The sequence below is a fragment of the Plecotus auritus genome (assembly GCF_963455305.1).
Source record: "Plecotus auritus genome assembly, chromosome: 3".
NCBI classification, from domain to species: Eukaryota; Metazoa; Chordata; class Mammalia; order Chiroptera; family Vespertilionidae; genus Plecotus; species Plecotus auritus.
Genome location: NC_137772.1, coordinates 219,998,023 through 220,021,658, shown reverse-complemented (window position 1 = coordinate 220,021,658; position 23,636 = coordinate 219,998,023). Strand labels below are relative to the sequence as shown.

The window sequence follows — 23,636 nt, the reverse complement described above, 5'->3', positions numbered from 1 at the left end:
ATATATTTTATTGATATTTCACAGAGAGGAAAGGAGAGGGATAGAGAGTTAGAAACATCGATGAGAGAGAAACATCGATCAGCTGCCTCCTGCACACCTCCCACTGGGAATGTGCCCGCAACCAAGGTACATGCCCTTGACCGGAATCGAACCCGGGACCCTTCAGTCCGCAGGCCGGCGCTCTATCCACTGAGCCAAACCGGTTTCGGCCCAAGCCTTCTTTAGTGGGGTCAGTCTGAGGTGGTCACTGGGGGCCACTGGGACAGCAGTGTGAGGGGCTACCAGTTCCAAGGTCTGCCCAACTGGTTCCAGTGACACCTCTGCTTTGTCCTGTGTGTGACAAGGGGGCCAGCCTCTCCTGACTGTGCAGGGCCACGCTGCTTGCCTTGCAGGTTTGATGAGTGAGTGTGAGATCGTGGCATCCATGTGCAGGGCCAGGATGACCCCCATCGCGGTTACCCTCACCTGCTGCAGCTACAGTGGCCCTGGGCCCAGGTCCTCCCTCCTGCCCCTCCCTCCCCAGTGTGCTGCTATGGAGTGTTGTGCAGAGCAGGCAGCCAGGAAGCAAGGTTGCCTCGAAGCCCAGCCTCCTTACCAAGGGGCAGCCTTAATAGTCCAGAAGGTTAACCAATCCTCTGCCTCCTGCTGTCCCAGCCCGATCCCCTATTAAATGACCTTCTTCCCGCTCAATTAGCACCTGGGGCAGAGGCACCACCCCTATCACTGGGGATGTGTCTTTGGGGGGTTGGAATAATAGATCTTCCTTTCCCGCCCCTCCCCCCTCAGCTCTGCAGACAGTCCCCAGGGAGGCTCCAGAGAGCCACCTGGGCAAGCTCACACCTGGGGTGCAGAGGAAGCGTGCTGGCTGCACCATGCTGCTGATGGCAATAATTAGAGTGATAATAACAATGAAGGTATTAGCTAACATTCATTGAGTCTGCGAGCCAGGCCCGGTGTGAAGCCCTTTGTGAGTGGCACTCAGGGAATCCCCCCCAAGCTTTCTGAGTCCTCATTGCACAGACAAGAAACAGAGGTTCCAGACCAGCTCAGGCCACACGGCCGTGGAGCCAGGACTGGAAGCCCTTAGTCCTGAACTTCGTCCCCTCCCCCTCCCCCTGGACCTTTCCATATCGGGGTGTTCTCCCTGAGGGGCCTCTCTGGGCCTTGCTTTGCTCATCTGTCAATGGGAAGCAGTGGGTGTGGTGGTGGCTTCCCGGACAGAGGGACAGAGGGGCTGAAAGGCTCTAGGGCAAGCATGTCAAACTCGCGGCATGCTTGCATCTAGGGTCTCGGCCCTCTCCCTGTTCCTTCCTCCCCCCTCCCGCCACAGTGACCTCTGACCGTCCGGCAACCTGCTCCCTGGTCCCAGAGCACCTGCACAGCTGGGGCACACAGTGGGCTCTCTGTGGGTCTCCCCTAGGGGATGGAGGGGACGCTGCTTCATGATCACCATCTTCTCCAGGCCCCGAGTCTCTTGTGGTCTCAGCAGTGGCTGCGGGACCACTCCGCCACACTCTCCTTGTCTCACTCCTGGGAAGGGCAGGGGCACAGGCTCCAAGTTCTGCCTTATTTCCTCCTTGAAGTATGTCCTGAGCAAGTAAGTTCACTTCCACTTCCACATCCACAGGGCCCTGCTTCCTCAACATAAAGTGGGGATCACGGTGCCGAATTCCTAACTCCTGCATGTTGGTTATGTAAGAGAATACCAAGTATGTAGCCTTGTGTCTGGCACATAGTAGGTGTCAATTACATGAGTTCCCGCCCCCTTCCCATCTGTCTCCTAGATTCATTCCTGGTTCCCTGGAGTGGGTCTTGGGCTGTGTGTGTGTGTGTGTGTGTGTGTGTGTGAGATGTTTCCTTCCCTCTTTTTCAGCCTTCACTGTCACCCCCTGAAATGCATAGAACCTGTTTCCTGGAGCAGGGCTGGGCGCTGAGGAGGCTTGAGGAGGGAGGGCCTGGGAGCCGCCCACCCCCCAGCTGAAGCGTGCAGAGGGGGACGGAGAGGGAGGCAGGGTACGTCGTTGTGCGTGTGACTCTGTGTGTGTCACTTCTCTCAGTGGGGAAGTGAGGAGCAATTTCCAAGGGCTATCTGACCCATTCTGCTCTGGGCCCAACCCCAAGACTCAGGCCTGACTCAATTTCCCTCTTTGGCTTATCTCTATCATCTCTCTCCTCCCACAATTCTCCCTGGGTCTTGGGGCTATAGAGGCTGTGGGGTTGGCATGCCCTCCTCCCTCCTTTCCTTGACCTTTTCATGGCAAGGCGGGGAGGGGCTGGCTCTGCTTGTTGAACCATTTCCTGTCTGTCTCTCTCGGCTCCATACAGGTAGAGACTCAAACGGTATTTGTTGAACAACTTCCTTTTACCTACACGCTCACATTCACACCCTTAGAAGCACATCTCACCCAGGGGTAGCTTCTGTGCTGGGGGCTCAGGCAGGACTTGCAGGGGTGAGCTCCTGTCCTGGAGGAGAGATGAGACATGTGGGACTCTTGCCAAGTGTCCAGCGTGGGGCCTGCACACAGTAAGGCTTGCGTGATGGTGGTTCTCAGTTTGTCTGTGACCCCACTGAGGTGGGGCTGGTGCTGCAGGCTGGAGGCCGCGTGCTGAGCCAGCCTCTTAAGCGGGGCGAAGCGGTTGGAACCACTTCAGGGCTTTGCAGGTCTCCCGTGATCGCACACCTGCTATTTGCCAGGCGCAGGGCGAAACACTCTATTATCTGGTTTAATTTTGGCTGGAGGGTTGTGAAAGAGGTCCCGGGGCCGCTGGGTGGGGGCAGGCCAGGGGTAGAGAACACATGAGCTGCGGTCTGGAGGTCCGAAAGCCTGACGTGGATTTTGGGAAGATGAGGCTGGAATGTAGTTTGGGGATCAACCATGTAAGACCATAAACTCTGAACTAAGAAATGAAGCATTATCCTTTTGGTCAGGGATCCCCAGAGTCTCTGGGTGTTTGTTAAATGCAGGTTCTTGGGCCCTGCCTGCTGAGACTTTGATTCAGTAGGGTCGACGTGGGGCCCGGGAATCTGCATTTTAAAATGCATTTCCAGATTAATTCACCCATGTTTGCTGGTTGTTTGGCAGCGGAGGAGGCTGCTATATGTTCCCAGCGATCTTCTGGACTCCTCCCACACACCTCCTCATTTTCCAGAGGAGCCTGAGCTCAGAGAAGTGAGGCGCCTTGCCTTGGGTGACACAGCAGCAAGAGGGAGACTGATACTGACTAATACTGACTAATAATCTTCCCGGTTCACTGGCTGCTGTTCTAAGCCTGTTCAAAGAGTCCCTCATTCAATTCTCAGAACGATCCTCTACATCATTCCTGTTGCACAGATGAGAAAACCGAGGCAGAGTCTGTGCTCACGGGTTCAAGGCCACGCAGCCGGTAAAGGCATGAAGTGCGGTGGGGATGCGTGAACCTAGCGTCTTGCATCTTTGGATAGAGCGATGCCCTCCCTCTCCCTTTCTTTGGTGCGAGGCCACGGGTGGAGCTGAGCCTGCGGCTGTGCGTGTGAGCAGAGGCCAGAGGCGGGACGTGGTGGGGAGCAAAGAATGGAGGGGGGGGAGGGGGAGGGGGAGGCCGGAAAGCCGGGAAGGCGTCCCGGAGGAGGCGACGCAGAGTCGCATAGCGCTGGCCGAGGCATGTCCCGGGTCTGGAGGGCAGCAGGGTGTGTTCATCCCCGGTAGGCGTCCCGGGCTGGGCCAGCGGTGCACCTAGGCGCAGTCCCAGGCTGGGCCGGAGGAGGGACCGGGTTGGGGGGCCGGCTGGGCGGGAGCTGCGGGGGAGGGCAGGGGCGCGGCGGGAGCGGGAGCGCGCACAGAGCCCCTTCCGGGGGCGCCAGCACTCCGCCCCCCGCCCTCGCGGGCTCACAGTCCCAGCTGCCCGGGGCTCTGCGGTGCCCCCGCCCGCGCGGCCAGCCGGCAGGTTTCCGCCTTACTTCCCAGTGCTTAGAATTTGCAGCCGCATCCCCTGACGCTCGCAGCCAATTTCACGGCCTCTGGGCTCCGCGCGGTGCGCGGGATCGTAAACCCGCGGGTGCGGGGCGGGGGACTGGCGGGTCCTGGCCTGCCCGCGGAAAGGGGGCGATCGCAGCGAGGGCCCGCTGAGTTGCCGGCGAGGATGTGTGTGTCAGGTGGGTGTGGACGGGTTGGGGTGGAGGGGACGCCACTGGGAACTGACCTGGGAGTACTGTGCGGGTGTGCAGGTCTGGCCACGTGTGTGCTGGAGGGCGGGGAGTTCGCCATGTGAGGGGGCATGTTTGGGGCTTGGATGTGTTGACCCATGAGCTGTGTAGGGGCCCCTATGGCCATGGGCAGGTTTGTGTGGGTGTATATGGTGAAACCTGTATGTGTTGGGTGGTCCACTGTGTTTCCGTGTGTCACCATGTGTCTGTGCAGTGTTCCCAGGCATGTAGGCGCACCTGTGTGGGTCTGTGTGTTGAGGTGGGCCCCCTCTGTCTGGGCTCTGTGGGCAGCTGTGTACAGTGAATCGGGGCTGTGTGCCCATGTGTGTCTGAGGGAGTGTGAAAGTCTGGTGTGTTGGTTGCTGTCCTGGTGTCCTGTGGGTGCAGGTTGTGTGTGAGGGGATGTGTGCAACTTGGGGTGCTGTCCGGTCCCTGCTGGCCACTGGGCTCAGGATCAAGTGTGAGCCTTGCAGCTGGGGTGGGAGGGGGAGCAGTGACCCTCCTGGGCCGGGAGCCCTTTCCCGGAGCAGGCCTGCTGCTGGGGTGTTTTCCGCCTCTGGGTAGGGGTAACGGAGCTGAGACAGCGCAGGGGGCCTGTGTTTCTGTGCTGTTGCTGCTGGCTGCCAGCTCCGGTGGTTCTACATTTGTTTGTGAATGATGATGTCAGGGGGCCCAGGTGTGAGCGTCTGCCTGATGGGGAGGACCAGGAGGACCATCTGGGCTGGTGGGGGGTGCAGGGCCAGACTGGGAGAGGGGCCTCCAAGGGAAGGGGATGAGTGCGTGGTGTGCACGTGCGTGCACAGATGGAGGGAAGGTCCCGCCAGGCACGTCTGTCCGGGAGTGAGCCTGTGCAGGTGGAGGTCGAGCAGGTATATTGCTCTTAGGGTATGTGAGCACATATGGTGGGAAGTGGAGCACAGGCTGTGGGCACGCAGGGAGGGGGTGCAGGGCCTTGCAGAGTTCTGAATCAGAGATGTGCGCTGGGAGACGGTGCCTGTTCCCTGTAGCAGAGGGGAGTGGGCCGTGTTGCTGTTGGGGTGACCGGCAGAAGGGTGGCGTGGTTGGGCACGAGAAGGGGAAGGCTATGTGTGTGGGCACTGGGCGACAGGGCAGTGTGAGGGTGTGGGTGGCCATCCCCACCTGGGTGTGTGTCCATGACTGAGTGAGGTGTGGGGCTGGGACTATGGCTTGGGGCCCAGCAGGGAGTGAAGGACATGGGGTGGAGAGGGTGGGGGGTGTGAGGGCCCTGTGGCTCTCAGAACATCTATCCATCTGTTGCTTGCTCCTCCTGCCCAAGAGGCCATGGAGGGATTAAAAGAAGTCCTGTGGCCTCTGGCCCCTCCCCTCCCTCTGAATCCAATGGCGTAGGGTGGGGAGCCCCCACATCTCCATCTGGGCCTTGAGGCCCTTTCCCTCCATCTCTCTTGCCCCATCATTTTCTCCATCTCCCTCCCCCATCTCCTTATCTCCTGCCTCTATCTCTCTCCATCTCTGCCTCCATCTCCCTCCATTCCCTCCCTCTGTCTCCTCCCTCTCTCTCACACTGATACTCATTTGTGGTATATTCGGTTGCCATGGGAAACCTAAGAAAGAAGTGAGTGTACCCTTCAAGACTTCAGCATTTTTCCCTCCTCCCTCCCTCCCTCCTGCTGTCCCCTCCCTCTCCTCCTCTCCTCCTCTCCTCTCCCTCCCTCCCCCTTCTCCCTTCGCCTCCACAGGAGAGGACTTGGGTGAGGAGCTGCTGCTGCCTGAGCTGGGCCAGGACCTGAGACCCATTGCCACTGCTGCTGTCACCACTGCTGCTGTGGGGAGCTCCCTGAGACCAGGCCAGGAACAGAGCCTTGCTGGCCGGAGGGGCCCCCTTTGCCCGCAGACGGCTGGTAAGGACAAGGTCCTTCCCGAGCGTGTGAGTGTGGATGGAGGTGAGCCCGGCTCACATGACCTGGCCTTGCCAACCCGTGATGTGGGCCAGCCTCTGCCCACTGTTTGTCCCTTCCTGCCTTGCCCAGCCCTGCCCCCAGCTGCGGGCACCCCAACCCGCCCCTCCTCAGCTTCCCTTCCACAGGGCCCATGAGGCAGCTGGTAGAGTGGCAGGCCTTTTGGGGGCTGGGACTGGTCCACTGGGAGGCTGGGGAGGAAGCCGCTGCTGGCTGCTGGCTCAGACACCCCACTCCTGCCTCTCCTCCCAGCTGAGACGCTGAGCAGGCCTGCCTGCAGCCCAGCAGGAGGGGGCATCTGTGCACCTGGTGGGGGTGAGGGACTGGCTTCCTGGGCCGGCCTGGGAGAACAGGGCCTCTTCTCCCTCAGGTGGGGCCTTTCTGTTATGGAGAGGGGCAGCCTGAGGGCCTGGGAGTGAGTTGGGAGCCGAGGAAACGCTGGCCAGAATCAGCACCGGGCCTGATCCAGTGGCTTGTATGTTGAGGCGGCAGGGAGAGCAGGCTTCCACTAATGGGCCACGGGCCGGCGGGCAGGCCCACAGGAGCCCTTCTGTCCTGGCTGGGGCTCGTGGCTGCCCCGGAGGAGCGGCTGAGGCTGTCACTGTCACTGAGGCTGTGTTGGTGGTGGCCACGTGGAGGGAGCTGTTGTCCTGTCGGCTGCTGAGTGACGTGGAGAGGGACCCGCCTCTATGGCATTGTGGTCTCCATGGAGAGAGGAGGAGACAGGGAGGAGGCTTGCAGTCTGGCCTGGGTGTTGGTGGTTGCTAAGGAGAGGGAGATGCGTCTCTAAGCTGTGATGGTCCCCACGTGGGGGGCTGTGGCTGCTGAGGTGTTGAGGTCCTCAGGGAAGGGCTGGGGCTGGGGCTCTGGAGGGGCTTGTGCAGGGATGGTAGGGGTGATGGGGGCTCCAGGAGGACAGTGGGGGTGTGACAGGGGAGGGGCTGCTGCTGTGACCTGGTGTGGTGGACACAGGCTGACGTGGGCTGAGGTGGGGCACAGTGGGTGGTCTGAGTTGTATCCCCACATCCAGTGCTATCCTGCCTGTCATGTGGCCAGACTGGACCCTGTTGCACCGTCACTGTCCTTCCTCCCAAGGTCCCCTCTGTCTGTCCTTTCCTTTCACTTCTGTGCCAACTTCTCTTGCCTCTGCCTCCTGGAGCCCTCCCTCCTCCAGGCCATTGAACGTACAAGTCCCATCTGGATGCATCCTCCTTCCTGCCCCCCGATGACTGTGCTCTGGGAAGCCTGGCATTGGTGCCTGCCTTCGAGGTATCAGATAGGGGAGGTGGCTTGCCCGAGGTCACACAGTGGGCACACGCTGGGGCTGGCATTTGACCCTGGGGCACCTGCCTCCCCAAATGTCCAGCTCGCCAGGCCTCATCTTCCCCTGGGAGCCTCTGCTACCCTCCCATTCAGAGTCATCTGGCTCTAGCACTTACAGCTGTAAAACCCTGTGCCTCAGTTTCCCCATATGTGAAATGGACATGTACATGCCACTCGAGGTTGCTGTCACTTGGGATAAAGTATGTGATGGCCCTGGTGTGGTTCCTTGCACTTAACAGACTCTCAGTAAGTCGTCACCACTATCAAAATTCCTTTTGAAACGGATTTTTGAAAGGGTTTTCTGACATGCCCTGGGGAGATAGCAGTGCCTTCTCATCAGAGACCTGCCTTCGTGTGCGTGCCCTTATTGAGCTGACCTCGTGGTAGCAGGAAGCGGGGCAGGAGAGGAGGGCCTCCTGACGGTCACGCAGCACCTTGGTGGCGGAGCCAGGATGGGCCAGGTGTGACTGGATCCTGTGCCGTGTTACCCCCTGCTGGCTCCAGGGCCCTGTGTGTGCACTTTGTCCCCTAGCTCCTGCCTGAGCCCCCTGCCTCCTGGCTTTCTTCACAGCACACAGCGTGGTGGTGCCTTGGGAGTCACAGATTCAGGGAAAGTCAGTCCCATCAACCTCCATGACACCACCAGGGGACAGGCCAGGCAAGGGACTGAAAGGATGCCCAAAGAGGGGCATTTGAGGGCCTTGGGGAGTGATGGATGGGCTGTCTTTTGAGTGACAAAGATCTGGTTCAGATCCTGACTCTGCTACTTTCTAGGTGGGTAGCCATGGGCACAACCTTTGTCTTTCTAGGCCTCAGTTTCTTCATCTGTACAATGGGCATGATAAGAATTCCTACTTCACCTCAAGCAGGGAATAAAGTTAGTGCACAGGGCCTGGTGCCTGGCAGGTGCTTCCTGGGGCATGGCTGTTCTTTCTAACCCACCAGACTTCTTCACATTTCAGGCTGAGCTAGGGAAGAGGGAAGAGGGCTATCCTGAGCGGCCCCAAAGGGCAGAGGTGGACCAACCAGGCACAGACCCCAAGAGGAGACGTTTAGCAGTGAGCGCTGTCTTGGGATGGGATGGGATGGGGAGACGTAGTGAGTGCTCTGTGTATAGTGGGATCACAGAAGGCTGGCAGGAGCATAGGGTTTGGGATTATAAGACTCAGGTTCACATCCCGATGTTGCCACTTATGGTCTGTGGGATCTTGGGAGGGTCAGTTTCCCCACCTGCAAAATGGAAGGAAAAGCAATGGAGCGAGCGTTTCTTTAAATGAATTCATATTTGGGAAAGAGACCCAGGAGTCCCTTGAATCTGCACAGTATCCAGTTTTCCAGGAGAAGACAGTAGGCGCATGGAGCTTAAGATTTTACAGCAATAATACCAACAGCTGCTCTTTACTGAGCATCTGCTGTGTGCCAGGCGTTTTCCTGTGTGCTCTGGGTCCCGTTTACTTTCCCAGCCTTTACACTTGCTATTCCTTTTGCAGAAGGTGCTGTTCCTTCTTTGCTCATTGCTGCTTCCTGGGCTTGTTGCCTGGCTGTCTCCTGTTTCGGTTCATTATCACCTCCTCCGGGAGGTCCTCCCTGACCACTCTGTTTGATCTGAGCCTTCTTCTGTTTCCTTTTAGTCCCTAACACAACCACATGCTATTTTGTTTATTTGCTTGTTACGCACCCACCCACCGTGGTAGATTAGCAGCTCCATGAGGGAAGGAGTTTTTTCTGTCTTGTTCCCTACTCTATCTCAAGTGCCTTGAATGGGGCCCGGCACATAGTAGATGTTCAATAAATATGTATATAGTAAATGCATCTCACGCTATACATGAGGAATGCGGGGCACGGGAGGCTTGTAAATTGCCTGTGGACATACAGCTGGAAGTAGGTGGCAGGGCTAGCCTTTGATCCCAGGTTGGCCTGGCTCCAGGTCAACCGCCTTTGCTGCTGCATGACACCACCCAGCTGGAGGCCTGGCCTTTCAAGCTGGAGTCTGGACTTCCTTCTGAACACAGACAGAACCACAGAAAACCTCTTAAGCAGGGAAGGCTCCTGCCATAAGGAAGAGCTTTTGGTTGCAGCCTGAACTGTCAAATCAGTTCACTAGCTGTGTGACCTTAGGTAAATTACTTAACCACTCTGTGTCTCAGTTTACTTGTCTGTAAAATGGGGGTAATGTCTTGGCTGGCTTAGTAATCTTGGCGGGCTTCTGGGAGGCAGTGGACTTTGAGCTTTGATTTGCAGGCTTGGCTCCAAGCACCCCCGCCCCCCCCACAACCTCCCCAAGGTGGAAAAACAGCCTTTGCTGAATCACCCCAGTCCTGGAAGGCCCCACTGCCCACGCCTGAGGGATCTGAGATTTTGACTTCTGAATAGGGGACTTTTTAAGTGCTTGGGACAAGCCATTTTCTGCCCCGCTAGCCCCCTCCATCCCACCCCCCACCCCCCGCCGAGAGAGAGAGGGGGGGGAGAGAGAGAGAGAGAGAGAGAGAGAGAGATATCAAAGAGGAGAGAGAAGGAAACTGATTTTTACTGAGTACCAACTCTGTGTGCTAGGGACATTCCTGTCCTTAACCCCTTCACAGTATAGCAGCCCATGCATGCACAGTAAGGGTTATTAAAGCCATTTGACAAATGCCATACTCAGGTTTGGGGAAATCCTGTGTAGAGAACAGAGCAGGGATTGGACCTAGGCTCAGAGGCTCTGTCTGCGTGTGACCTGAGAGAGGAGGGAACAGTGAGGCTCCTGGGATGGGTGTGCTCTGGGGTTACCCAGAGCGGGCTGTGGGTCCAAGGATGGAGCTCAGAGTGGCCCCAATTTTAGAGGCTGGACCTCGAGGGGCTGTGGAATGAATAGATTGCTTTCCCCAGCCTGGATGCCTCCCCACCCTCCTGCCCCCCCCACTGCTGGCAGCCACGCGATGCCAGGGAATAGATCGGGCGTTGTGCGTGGTTGTTCCAGTGTCTCGCTCAAGACCCCATTTGTTTGGGGAGGAGAAAGGGGGGTCTGTGGTGCCCAACAGAGGTGGGATTCATGGACAGGCCTGGGGGGCAGGGTAGCCTGCCTGGTACGGACTAGGCCTGGAGGAACTCCAGAAGAGAGAGGAGGGGGCTGGGGCATGGTCTGGGGGTCCTGTTTTTGTGGCCTGGGGGCAGAGTCTTATATCCCAGGTTGGGGGGCTGTGTGGGTGGAGGGGCAGGAGGAGGGGTAAGAGTCTTGTCCTTATGACTTTCTAGTCTGAAGGAAGGAGAGCATGATGACCCTGTCCTCAGGGAGCCCTAGTCTTAGGGGAGTGGCGGGGGTGGGTGGGGGGGAGGGCTAACCATGCCATCAGGATGCTTGTCTGAGGGGGACACAGCCCTGACTTCAGGGAGTCCACGTCTGAGGGGGGATAGAGCCTCAACTCCCAGGAGCCCTAGTCCGAGGGTGGAGGCACTGTGGGTTTTGGGGGCTCAATCTGCCCTCTGAATGTAGGAGAGGAGGGTCCCACTGAGTGGAGGCTCCCTGAGTTCTAGGAAGACTTCCTGGAAGAGGCAGTCCCCGAGGCCTGGGAAGGGGTTGGATTCAGGGCAGGGACTACAGGAGGGACTGTTCTGTGGTTGGAAGCAAGGCATGGTGGGTTAGATCCCAGTGCTGAGTAGTTACATGCATCTGAACCTCAGTTTGCTCATCTGTGAAATGGGGACATTGCCCGGGCGCTGCCCGGCTCCTGGAGGGAGGGTTGGAGAGAGAAGTACCTGTACACAGTAGGCCCACAGGGCTGCCAGGGGCTGCGTGGTTGCTAAGACCACTGTGCAGGAGTTCTAGAAGCTGCCTAAAACCATTTCCCCGCCCCTTCTTCAGCCTGGGCCGCAGCTCCAACCCAGCTGCAGTCTTTCCAGGTGCAGGAGGAGCTGTGAGGTGGAGACAAGGGCCAGAGGGCTACTGCCTTCCTCCAACTTGCTGTGACCCCGGCTAGTTCCAACCATCTCTGGGCCTCAGGCTGAGACCCAGACTCGGTCCTTGAGGACACAGTCTGAGGTCTGTGGGAAGTCAGAGCTTACCCCTGGCACCCAGGGCTGGGCCTCAAGGACAGCAGTGGGGGTTCACCAAAGCCCGCAAGCATCCTGGGAGGAGATGGGCCACACAGAGGGGTTGGCAGAGGAGAGTGGGTGCCCCACTGATGGTGGTTCAGGAGCCCTTGAGCTAAACAGAGGCTCAAGAAGTGAGGTCTTTCCTGCGTGTGCCAGACACTGGGGTGCTGGCTTGGGAATGGTGAGTCAGAGGGTAGAGACTCCTGGGGCTGTGAGTGGGTGACGCAGCAGTCAAGCACTTGGGCCCAGGCCTGGGTTTAACTCCTGATTCTACCCCTAACAGACACTGTGTGCCTCAGTATCCTCATCTGTGAAATGGGAATAAAAATAGTACCTGCCTCCTAAGGTTGACACTAGAAAGTGCTCAGCGCTGTGCCTGACATACAGTGAGTGCCCAATAAGTGCTAACTGCTTGTTGGGTTTGCTGGTGGTGGGAGCAGCGAGGCAGGGCTTCTACGGCCATCCCAGCCACCACCTCTCAGGCTGCTGGGGACAGGCTGTGGCCTATGTGTCCCGAGGCCTGGAATACTGGCTCAGAAAATGTGGGTGTGTCTGCCTCTCTGGTTCCTCCCACTTTCCCCAGTGCCTGCGAAACAAGATTTGCAATGAGCTGGTAAGTTTTGGAGTAGGCAGCGTGGGTTACACCCCAGCTCATTCATCCCCGCGAAGGCTGCGTGGCGCTGAGCAGATCGCTGTGTGAACCTCAGTTTCTTCATCTGTACAATGGGATCAAGGGCCGTTATGAGGATGCAGTGAGACGATGCAGGAAGGCAGCATCCGTCCTCTTCTCCGCAGGCATGCGTTGGGTGCCTGCTGGCTCCTGTCCCTGCCCTGCGCTTCCCCTGTCTGCTTCAGTGCTGGGGTTGATGGCAGGGGAGGGCTCTGGGGACTGGGTGGCTGGACTGGCTGAGATGGCAGCTGATCCGGACGTTCTGTCTTGGCTTCAGGGGAAGCTCAGGCTGCTGGGTGGAGGGACTGTCCTTAGGGACCATCTGGGTCTGCAGGGCAGCTGTAGACACTGAAGGACGTGGGAAGAGGTGGGAGTCCGGCCTCCATGGGGAGCCAGGACCTCGAGCTGAAGGGTCAGAGCCGTAGGATCTCCATCCACTTGCCACCCTCACTGGCAGGTGATGCTCAGAGAGGCTCTGACGCAGGGCCACACAGCAGTGAGTGGCCAGGCTGACTGAAGGCAGAACCCGGGTCCAGCCGATGCTGGCTGGAGCACTTTCACTTTCCACGTTGCCTGGGCCACGAAGCGGCTGTTTCTGAGCGGGGCCCCCGGGGCCTGAGCCAGCTTTCTGACCCTGCCGGTGTCTCTCACTCTGTCCTGGGCTCCCTCTCTGTCTCTATCTCCCTCCATCTCCCTGGCCTGCCCTGTCTGTTCCCAGAAGCCTGGGTGCCCCTTTGTCAGCCCCATGAGGAGGTGGATGGACCAAAGCTGTGTGTGTGTGTGTGAGTGTGTGTGTGAGTGTGTGTGTGTGTGTGTGTGTCCGTCCTGGGTGACTCATGTGCGTTTGTTGTGTGTTGGAGAGGGTGCATGTAAAGGAATGAACACACCTCTCTTCTGACTGAAGGTTGATACGTGCTCGCTGTATATAAAATAGAGAGGGATGGACTGCTGCCCCTCCCATCACAGGTGGGGCCCTGGAAGCATGTGTACGCCACCTGTGTTTATCCAGGTGGGATTCACCTCGGCCCTTGGCGGGGCCCCTGACTCCACAACCCAAACATCTCCCCTAAGGCACAGGGGGGCTATCCTGATCCACCTTGGGGAGGGGTCCCCTCCTTGGCATGTTCCCTGTTGTGTCCTGGGTCCAGGGTTTGAATTCATCTCTGCCCCTTACCCTCTATGGACCCCAATTCTCAGACTGCCCATATAATCAAAGGGAGTCGTTTATTCCTTTTATTTGACAACTTTAATGACACCTAAGTAATACTCATCCTGTGCTTGACACTATTCTAAGAACTTGACAGAAATTAAATCCTCACAACAACCCAACCAAGTAGCATTATCTCCATTTTACAGATGGGGAAACCGAGGCAAAGAGAGCTAAGGATCCTGCCCTTGGTCACACAGCGAGTCAGTGGTGAGACCAGGATTTGAACCTGGGTCATTGGTTCACAGGCACCCTCCTCACCACCTTGCTGGGTCGAGTGCCCTTGGTAATCCATGGCGAGTGGCTTAGGCAGGGCCTGGGCCGGCCTGGTCCCCTGGTCCTGGAAGGTGGTCCTGGTACATGGTAGGTGTGGCAGCTTGGGATCGGGTTTGGATTGAAATCCCTAGCGTATCTACTGAGCAAGTCACCTGACCTCTCTGAGCCTCAGTTTCCCCATATGTACAACAGGGTAACAGTACTCACCTGTTAGAGCTGCTGTGAGAATTTGGTGCAATGAGGCATGGGGGCACGGGGCACATAGGAGGCACTCCATGTGGGGGGTAGCTGTGATGATTCCATGACAGGGTGAGAGGGAGGCAGTTTAAGTGGGGGGGTGCTCTGTGTCAGTGGAGGTGAGCATGTACCCTGGGAACCTGGGATCAGGAGCGGACAGGTTGAAGGGATGCGCTGCCAGCTCCTCACTGGTGCACACCTGTTCATCTGGGGTATCTGTTGTGCAGTGGGGCCCAGGATTGGGACATGATCAGCTGTGTGTGTGTGTGTGTGTGTGTGTGTGTGTGTGTGTGCGTGTGTGCATGCTTTCTTGTACCTCACCATCCTGGTGTCACACACATCCATGATGGAAAACAACTGAGATTCCTTGCTTGTGGGGCTGAGATGAACCTTGGAGACCATGCCTTTTCATTGTTGCAAATGGGGAAACTGAGGCCCAGCGAGGGGAAGAGATTTGCACCGGGGCACACAGTGAATTCTGGTGATCTGAAGTTTCGTTGCTGGGCGGACCTTTTCTAGAACATGCAGTGACAACCCTGCCTACAGCAGCTTCGTCCCAGCCGCACTGGCCCACATCCTGCAGGCCGATGCTCTGCGCGGCCTTTCTCCATCCCATGCTCCACCGCCTGGGTTATGGGTTGACTCCCTGGCTTGTCCACCACCAGGAAGCCATCAGGACAGGGACCTTGCCTGTCTGTTCACAGCTGAGCCTGTGCGTACAGAGCCTGGTGTGTGCATAGTAGGTGCTCAGCAAACATTTGTTGAAGGATAGGTGACCTTAGACATCATCCCCTCCAACTCTCTCATGGTGGAGTCAGTCTGAATTTCAGGGGGGGCAGGGACTTGCCCAGGTCTGAGCAGGGAATTGAACCCAGGCCTCCTGGCTTCCAGTCCTGAACCCTCTTGTTTGTGCATTCATACACATGCAACACACACACACACACGCACGCACGCACGCACGCACGCACGCGCGCGCGCGCTATGCCGTGATCCAAAAGCTTCGCTCTGATCATTGCTCAACTTTCTAGCCTAAAAGAGTCCATCTGTCCATCTGTCTGCCAAAGCCGTAGGCTGGACACCTACTGGGCACCTGTTCTGCCCGCCCCCCGCCCCTCAGCCTGAGTCTGCCCCACAAATGGGGCAGGAGCCTTGGAAGGGAACCCTGGGAGGGTGGGGCTAGTGCAGGGGACACCCCCTCAGGCACATTTCCTGCTGTGTCCCCTGCTTCTGGCCACATGCACCCAGTCCCACCCAGAAATCCTACCTGCCCAAGCCTCCTGGTCCCCTCCTGCTTTTTCATTGTTGCAAATGGCTCAGGCTTTGGGGGAAGGGGGGATCATTCCCAGGGACCAGCCTCCCCCTCTGCCTCCCCCAGGAAGTCTGCCATACTGCCTGGGAGGATGGTAATTAGCATGAGGCAGGCTGATTAGCTCAGAAATTAAGTCTTTGTTTCCCTGGCTCCCTAGTTTCCCTAATTGAGCAGATGCAGAGCAGGGGGAAGGGGAGGGGCTGCCCAGTTGGTCTCAGGGTTGGGAGGGGGCACACGTGGCTGTGTGTTTGCTGCAGGAGTTGGCAGGGTGGGAGGTGAGCATAGATGTTGGCAGGGTGGGAGGTGAGCATAGATGTTGGCAGGGTGGGAGGTGAGCATAGATGTGGCACAGTTTGGGGCCTTGGTGGAGGAATGTGGGGGAGTAGTTGGGGGACAGGGACCCCAGGCTGTAGCCCTCTGGGGTGTGCTTGTGTGGCTCAGTTAGGGCATCTCACCCAAGACCCCACTGTGAGAGCTTATCTGCATTCATTTGTCCCTTCAGGTCTTCACATCCAATCACTAACCATAATAACTATTAGGGGCACCTACTATGGGCAGCCTCTAGGCCGGATACCTTTTATGTATTGCCTTGTTCTGTCCTCAGACAATAGTGAAGGGAGGGGACTCCTCGTTTTTTTTTTTTTGTTTTTTTTTTAGGGGAAGAACCTAAGGCTCAGAGAGAGAGAGAGCGGAGGTGACCTGCCCAAGGTCACACCGCTTGGAGAGGCCAGGGCAGGCAGGGTTCAGACCCAGACCCTGTCCTGGAGGGCGGGGGGGATCCTGTGATGGTAGCCAATCCAGGCCCTGGATGCGAGGGCTGGAGGGGCCTTTGTCCTTTTCATTTGTCACACAGCAATAGCTACCCTACCTGCTTGGGTTATTGGGAGGAGCCGTGACTACAGCTGTAGTGGTGACAGCATGATGATTTATTCCGTGTTTGCTGTGTGCTTCACATGTGTTCATATTTCATGCTCACAGCCATCCTGAGAGCCACGGGTGGGTGCCCCATTATCCCCATTTCACATTCGCAGAAGCCAAGGTCAGGGAGGCGAGGGCCCTCTCCGCTCTGTGTGGTCTATAACACAGGTGAGAGACCAGGTGCATCGTAGATGCTCACAAAGGTTAGTGGCCTGCCCCCTGGCCCTGAAAGCAGGTCCCTGGAGATCCTGCATCTTTGGGGCTCCCCCTGGAGGTTCCAGGGCGACAGCCCTCCTCATAAAAACCTCTGAGCTAGGTATTGCTTTTGCTTCCATTTTACAGATGGGACGTTGAGGTTCAGAGAGGAACTGTGAGAGCCTGGTCCTCAGCCCCCGCTCTGGGGGCGATGCGTCCACTCCCCTGCCTCCTCTTAGGAGCCGTGAGCACGGGATGCCAAGGCTCCGTCTCTGCTGTGCCCTGCCTCTGGCTGTTGGGCATCTGATATGGCCACCTGCTCACTAAACGAGACCTTTGGGTGTTCCTCTGGCTCCTAAAACTCAACTTGTCCTATCCTGACTCTTCCTCTCTCCTCCTCCACCTGCTCCTTCTCTGAGGCTCCTGTTCCAGGGTGGGCACTACCGTCACTGACACCCACCTGGACCCTGGAGTCATTTCTGAAGTCCACCCTGGGTCTCCTGTCCTCATCCTCTGCTCTCAGCTCTTCCATTGCCTGTCTACCCGCTGCCCTTGCCCACATCCAATCACTGTCACTGGCCTGGGCCATTGCCCTTGCTCCTCCAATTTATTCTGTACCCTTCTGTCATTGGCACGAACCCCCAGCATGTCACTGGCTCCCCACTGTCCTTGGGCTAAGATCCAGAATCCTTACACTGGCTTCTGAGACCCACTGGGACTTGGCCGAGCCTGGGGTCTCCACCTCCAACTTCCACACCACAGTCACTTCCTCAAAAGTGCCACCCTCTGGTACTGTGTAGGCAGTTCCTTGACCAAGATCACCCTCAGCAAAGCCTGCCCCCAGCATAGAGGAGACCCCTCAGGTGCCCTGCACTGGGGACCTCCCTCTAACATTCCTAAGAGACCTTTGGGGCCAGCGGTGCTGCCCATTTTGCAGATGGGGAAGCTGAGACTCAGAAAGCTGGGCTGGCATCTGAACCCAAGTCTCTCTCCCTGTGGAGCCAGTGTTCTCGGTGTGTGCTGACTGTGCCAGTGCAGTTTGGGCTTGACGAGCCGCCTCCGCCAGAGAGGAGGTCCGTGATGGTCTCTGGAGGCCCAGCCTGCCTCTTCCTGTTGAGGGTGGGGATGCTGCGTGTGAAGAGGGTGGTGTCAGCCCCTCGCCAGCCCCCCGTGGACTACAGCCTCCCTGCTCCTCCCTCCTCTTTTCCCTTCCTTCAAAACAAACACCCGCGAGCCCAAACCGCCCATCCAGCCAAGGCACAGATGGAGCCCGAGTTGGAATTAATTAGTCCTGTTGCCAGGGCAACCAGGACCGGACCGAGATCTAGCCTTTTCTCTCAGCCCGCCCCCACCAGCCAGGCTCCACCCCTGCCGCTCACGGCCCCGCCCATCAAAGCCCTGGCCCCTCCCTTTCCCCCTGCTGCCGCTGGTGGTTTCTGGAAGGAGAGGATGAGGATGTCTAGGAGATAAGTTCAAGTCCCCAACTCTGCCACGTGGGCAAGGCCCTGCACCGCTGGGAGCCACACTTTGTTCAGCACCTGCGTGGGGAGAGGTACGGAGGGGCGGTTTGAGACTGGCGAGAGGAAGAATGGAGTGGCCTGAACTTGAGAAAGCAGGGGACTAGCGATGGGCATGCAGAGGCAGGCGGCAGTGATGGGAGCTTTAGAGGGACCGGCCTGTACAGTTGACAGCAGTTATGGGGCTGCCTCGGTCCTCCTCCTCCATCCCAGTCTTGTTCCTCTTATCCTCTGAGCCTGCGTCCCTCCGAGGCCTCACCTGGACACCAATAAGCAGGAGTGTGTTGTCCCTCCTTGCCCCTTGGTCTCTCCACTAGTTCACCTTGCTCTGCTGCTTCCTGTGTGGTCCTGGGCAAACTGCTTAGCTTCTCTGTGTTTCCAATTCCTTGTTTGAAAATGGGCATAACCACACCCCCCAGGTGAGCCAGGGGAAGTCCTGGGATAAGATCTAGTCTGTGGTAACCACCCCGTGGCTTCCTGTGCCACTGCCAACGAGGTACAGCTTCCAGCCAGGGCCATTCCTGGAGGTGCCCTCAAGGTGGAGGAGATGGAGGGGACCTGAGGGGAATGTGCCAGCTCGAACCCCTGTCTCCCATCTTTTGGAGTCCCCAGCACTGGGCTCTGCTGGGCTTGGCACACAGGAGTGCCACCCTGGCTTGGCATGTCCATCACTGGGCTGGGACGAGGCCCAGGACAGGTTCTGGCTCCTGCTCAGCTCCCCACCTGGTCCCAGAACACGCTGAGTCCATGGAGGCCAAGCGCCGTCTCTCCAACTACTTGGCTGATGGTTCATGGGCCATTTGCTTTTGCATGTGCCAAGGAGGCACCTCTCAAGCTGGCATGGTGGGGGCAGAGGCTCAGGAGAGAAAATGGGCTAGGACTGGTGACTGGACTCTTCCTGTGGGCTGCCCTTCTGTAAGCCTCAGTTTCCTTATCTGTCAGCTGGGCCTAATGATGCAGTATTCAGTTGGACCAACTTTGAGGGATTAAACTAGGGGTGGCAGATTCGCATACCCACGGAGGCCAGGTCACTTGAAGGTGTGCATCTGGTCCCAGTAAGGCAATAGGGTGTGGTGGGGCCTGTAGTAAAAGCCAGGCTCAGGGTCTGCCTAACAGCATCAAACTGGATTTGTATCCAACACTGAGCTGGCCAACAAAACTGATCCTCAGGCTCTATTTGGAGCTGTCAGCTGCCCCAGAAGGAAAACTCTACAAATGGATTAATTGGGGGGGGGGGGGAGGGGGTATTTAATTCTCCTTTACATAATAACAAGGGCTAACATTTATTGAGGGTTTGAACTGTGCCAGGAAAGAGCTAAGCACTTTACTGGGATTATCTTGTTTGATCCTCACGCTAACCGCTAACCCTGAGGCAGGCGTGATGCAAGTGCAATTCCTTTTCTGTAGGTGAGGCAATCAAACCAGAGAGGTTAAGTCAGAGCCAAGGTCACACAGCCACGGGGGAGGGAGCAGGGCTGGCCCCTGGGCCTCCTGGTTCCTCATGTGGGATTTTCCCTCTGGCTCACTGGTGGAGAGAGCGAAGGCAGACAGACCCACTTGGCAGGGGAACACCAAAAGCTTTTCCTTTCTCTCGCAGAGGAGGCTGGGAGGGAGGAGAAACAAAATTAAACAAACGAAGGGTGCTGTGAGCTCAGGAAGAATAACTTATTTTTTATGAGCTTGTTAACATTTGTGAAGTTAAGTAAGCAGAAATTTATGCCCTTCATTTGCATGCATTAAAGGGAAGGCTGCCTGGGCCCAGTGTGGTTATAGGAAATCTCAGTGCCTCCCAGGGCAGCCACCCGCCCCGCCCCCTCCCCCCTCACATTAGGCAGCTCCCACTCTGGAGGGTTTGCTTGGTCTGTACTTGGTGATTGTCAGATCCAGCTGCGGCCCCTGTTTCCTGTGGCTGTGGCTTTCCTTACTGTCTCTGGGAGCAGCTGGGCCCTTAGTTCAGAGGCTGAATGTTCCAGAAACTCTTCCCAGCCTCTCCAGGGGCCTCAGAAGGAGCAGGAGGCCCATCATCTTTGCTGCCCAAGAGCTGTGGGCAAGTTGCTTTAGCTCTCTGGGCCTCCATTTCCTCATCTGTAAAATGGGGACAAAACCTCATCGGTTGTGTCCTCCCCATGATGCCACTTATCTAAGATGACATTAGCTTGGGAGGGCGGGGGGATGCTCCCTTTGCTACTTGACCTGGCTCTTTGGGGACTCATTGTTTCCCACGGGCCAGAGAGAGGGATGATCGTCCTCTAGGAGGTCTGACGGGACACCCTCCCTGGCCTAGGCCGCCTTGTCCTGCAGCCCTACACCTCCCCGTGGTCCTCCTGCAGTGGCTGGTCTCTGCTGGCCTCCTGTGCGATCCCTGGAGCTGTGAGCGTCCTCAGACAGCGCCACATCTGTCCTGATCACTGGGACGCCTGCACCTGCCCTAGGGCTGGAGAAATGGTATTAAATGAATGAGTGTGTGAAACAGCCTCAGCCTCGGTTTTCAATCCTTTGGAATTAAAAGTCCCTTCCAGGTGTGGAGTGACTCATGGTGTTGAGAGCACTTTGCGGCCGATGCCATCTGTGGTTGATTTCTACCTCAGATCCCCCTGCAGAGCAGGCAAGGCAAGGACTGGTGTGCAGTTGCAGATGGGGAAACAGGCCCAGGCAGACGCATGGGATTTGAACCCAGCGCTCACTCACTGGCTCATTTGTTTGTTCCAGGAGACTTTTGGACTCCTGCTCTGTGGTGGGTATTGGGGGTCTTGGGAGGAGTGAGAAGGGGGTCCTGCCTTCCAGACTGCATTCAATAAGCAGGTGCAGCAAGGGTTGGGAGCTGCAGGGTGAAGAAATGAAGTCAGGAAAGGCTGAGGACTTTATTCCGACCCCACGGGAGTCCGACAGGTGAGGGCGGTGGCAGGGAGGAAGGTGAAATGATGGTCGTGGTTCAGGTGAGCGGCTGGAGGCTGGTGGAGGAGGGGAGAAGGGCCGGATTCATGCTGGCTGTTGGCTAATGCACTTGTTCCCTCTGCTTCCGGGAGGAAAGAAGTGCGTTTGTTCAGCAGACTGTTCTAAGGCATCTGGCGTGGGCCAAGCTTTGTGCAAGACGCGGGGCCCCGGGGTGAATGAGAACAGTCCCTGCTGTCGGGGATCCCACAGCCAAGGGGGGAGGTAGATGCCTGGTTGGGCGAGAGGCTGTAGGAGGCAGCTTTGAGTCCTGCTTAAGGAGTGGCATTCGCAAGGTGGAGATGGGGCAGGAGGGCCTGCCAGTCCTGGGCATTTCGAGGGTAAAGGTCAGGAGGTGTGAGTTCAGAGAAGGGTGAGAAGGTCACAGTGCTAGGACCTGGGATTCTCACAGGAAGGAGGATCGGGGATTCTGGGGAGGAGGGAGAGCTTAAAAGAGCCCTCCAGGCCAGGAGAGGGAGTCTGGACTGTTCGGCTTCCAGCAGCAGGGGCCACTCTGGGTATTCAGAACTGGGTGTGGATGACGTGTTCAGACAGGCACAGAGTGGGAAGAGCCGAGGAATTGGGGAGGGAGTTCTCGGAGCTGCTGTTCTTGGGTGAGACTGGAGGGGCGGGAAGCTGGTGGTGGTAGAGACGGGGTCAAGGGAGGGGCTCAAGTCTGGGAGGAATCAGGGGGCCCCACTGCCAGATGGGTGGGGGTCATGTGTGTGCACGCGTGTGCATGCACGATATGGGTATGTGCGTGTGTGTGTTTAGTGTCCTTCTTAAGGAGGTGTTGGAGGGCAGATTTGCAGAGGCAGGGCCGAGCCCGATCATGAGGGTCTTGAGTGTTGGGATAAGGGAGCCCGATCATGAGGGTCTTGAGTGTTGGGATAAGGGAGCCCGATCATGAGGGCTTTGAGTGTTGGGATAAGGGAGCCCAATCATGAGGGTCTTGCGTGTTGGGATAAGGGAGCCCGATCATGAGGGTCTTGCGTGTTGGGATAAGGACCAGGGAGGCACTGGAAGCTTCTGAGCAGGACGCTGACCCACTTGTGCTTGTGCTTTTGGAAGTTGCCTCTGGCCACTGTGCGGAGGAAGGGCGCAGGCAGGGCGATGGGGGTTCTCCGGTCTCCTCTAGGGGACTGCTGCACCTGTCGGGGAGCATTAATGAGGGGTGGCAAAGCCACGGAGAGGAGGAAGGGTGTGGAGCACAGGGAGGGCGGGGAAGAGGGAAGAGGTAGTGTTTGATCGGGGCAGCAGAGGTGAGAGCGCTGGGCTCTGTGGCGGTGGAAGGGAGGACACAGCAGGTGGCTGGAAGGCAGTGGGGGAGGGCAGCCTATTCAGGATGCCTTTGAAGGATTAAAGGGAAAGTCTGAGCCAGGAAGAAATATCATTAGTGAGGACCCAGCGGCCCTGCATTCTCTACCCAGCCCTGTGCACCCAGCTCCGCATGTACAGCTGCATGGCGTTGGGTAGGTCCTCTGACCCTGTGCCTTCACTTTGTTGTCTGTGAAATGGGGCTACTTTTAGAACCTGCCTGTTGCGGGGTTGTTGAGAGGATTGGATGAGGTAATGCACCTGCAGCCTGGCCTGAGAGATGCTTCGTAGTTACCGGCCGTGTGTGGTCATGGCAATCACGGCGGGCCCCAGGGACAGATGAGAAATCTGCTCAGAGAAGCTGTTCAGCCTGCCTGAGGCCACGCAGCTGGGAGGGGTACCGAGCAAGGGTCTGAATCCAAGTTGTTTGGGCCCCCAGACTTGGTGCTCTCTCCTCAGTGCCTGCTCGCCTAAATGCCCTGGGAGTGGGCAGGAGTCCAGTTCTGACCCCTAGCTCAGCCCCCACTGGCTGTGGGACCCCAGCTCCGCTGCTTGCCCTTGGAGCCTGTCTCATCTGTGACGGGGCCCATGAGCAGAGTACAGGGCCGCTGGTACTCTGGACCCACTGGTAGGGGGTCCGTTCCCATTGGCTCACTTTCCCTGCACCTGCCTGACCACACTGCCCCGAGCCACCAAGGCCAGCGTGGGCGCAGGAGCCACCGCCCTCGTCCCTGCTCTGATGGCGATAATGGTAATGCTAAGGAGCTGGGAGCCCTGCTGTCACCAGTGTTAATAATGAGCCTGCTCAGTGCATCGGGGCTGGGTAGGTGGGGACAGAGGCCCTCTGGGAATTGCATGCCTAGGAGCTGTAGGGTTCTTTTGCTTTTTCAATTTCCCATGCTCCAGGTCTCCCGCTGGCACTGGGGCATCGAAGGGCCCATGTGCCTTCTTCGCCTTCAGGAAGGGAAATGGTGGCTGTCCGGGTTGGGGGGGATGCCACTTGTTGCTGGTGAAGGTGAAGGTGCTACGGAGCAGTGAAGCCAGGCCTAGGGTTCAGGGCAGGCTTCCTGGGGGAGGTGATGCCTGAGCTGAAGCTGGTAGGGTTGACAGGGTTGGTGGCAAGTGGCAGGGAGAGGGATGGGTGTGTGTCAGTGCAGGGTGGGCAGGGAACGTGAGGAGAGCTGTGTGCTGGGGCGGGAGCTGGGAAGGTATAGGCCCACCTCACAGACGTTTCTAAGGCCAGGAAGGATCTTGGCCTCTGTTCCTGGGATGCAGGGAGCCCTGGAAAGATCTTGAGCAGGAGAAGAAGCATCAGAGTTGCCCTCTAGAACATTCCTTCTGGCCTGTTAGGGGCTGAAGGAGAAGGAGGCCACAGTAGCAACTGGGTGAGTGATGATGGTGGCCTGTCCTGTGAGGTGGGGAGCAGAGGACACACGTGGGAGACATTCTGAGGACAGAAGTGGCAGACTTGGTGTCTGGTCTCATTATCTCTGGTGAGAAGGGGAGGAGTTGAGGATGAAGCCGGGATCTGTGGCCTCAGCAAGC

At 57.7% G+C, this 23,636-nt stretch overlaps 1 protein-coding gene across 6 annotated transcripts in view; it reads left to right on the top strand.

The window, feature by feature from the left end:
• The window catches only part of ELFN2 (extracellular leucine rich repeat and fibronectin type III domain containing 2), a 49,232-nt gene that overhangs the window by 3,536 nt on the left and 22,060 nt on the right, over positions 1-23,636 (top strand). For 4 of the 6 annotated variants that reach the window (XR_013960133.1, XM_080660322.1, XM_080660321.1 and 1 more), the window contains exon 2: positions 5,902-6,063. The gene's annotated coding sequence lies outside the window, so the exon portion shown is untranslated. Of the gene's footprint in view, positions 1-3,621; positions 3,683-4,070; positions 4,133-5,901; positions 6,064-23,636 lie in introns of those variants that run through there. The other 2 variants (XM_080660325.1, XM_080660324.1) reach the window with 2 other exon arrangements.